The 362-nt window shown below is 32.6% G+C and overlaps 1 protein-coding gene across 1 annotated transcript in view; it reads right to left on the bottom strand.

Moving 5' to 3' along the window:
* Positions 1-362, bottom strand: part of LOC119581925 (glutamate receptor ionotropic, kainate 2-like) — a 19,524-nt gene that overhangs the window by 5,213 nt on the left and 13,949 nt on the right. The window lies entirely within an intron of this gene.

Here is a 362-nt window from a genome sequence, read left to right as displayed (position 1 = left end):
CATTTTGGTTATGTTGTGTGTGCTTATAACGGCTATATTGTTTTATATGAAATCACAAAGGCAGTTCAGCGCAGTCAAAACCAGCACACTGTACACAGTAAACTTGATTCATCTTTTTAATTCCGGAAACACATTGATATTTCCTAGGATTTTGTTTTGGTGTTTTGCTGTGATCAACGAAAGAGAAGATATTTTATGAGAGAAAAGTAATAAACGAATTTACATTACAAGTTATGTACACAGCAAAGATACACCAACAAATAGAAACCGGAACGCATTGGCTTTGTCAAAAAAATGTAATCAATGAAGATTGGTGATTTTGATCGAGTGTGAAAGAACTATAACAAAGATAAATTGAGTTT

The sequence above is a fragment of the Penaeus monodon genome, chromosome 15, assembly GCF_015228065.2.
Source record: "Penaeus monodon isolate SGIC_2016 chromosome 15, NSTDA_Pmon_1, whole genome shotgun sequence".
Classification (NCBI taxonomy): Eukaryota; Metazoa; Arthropoda; class Malacostraca; order Decapoda; family Penaeidae; genus Penaeus; species Penaeus monodon.
Note: the sequence above shows the minus strand (reverse complement) of the source record. Positions and strands in the feature narration are given on the sequence as shown.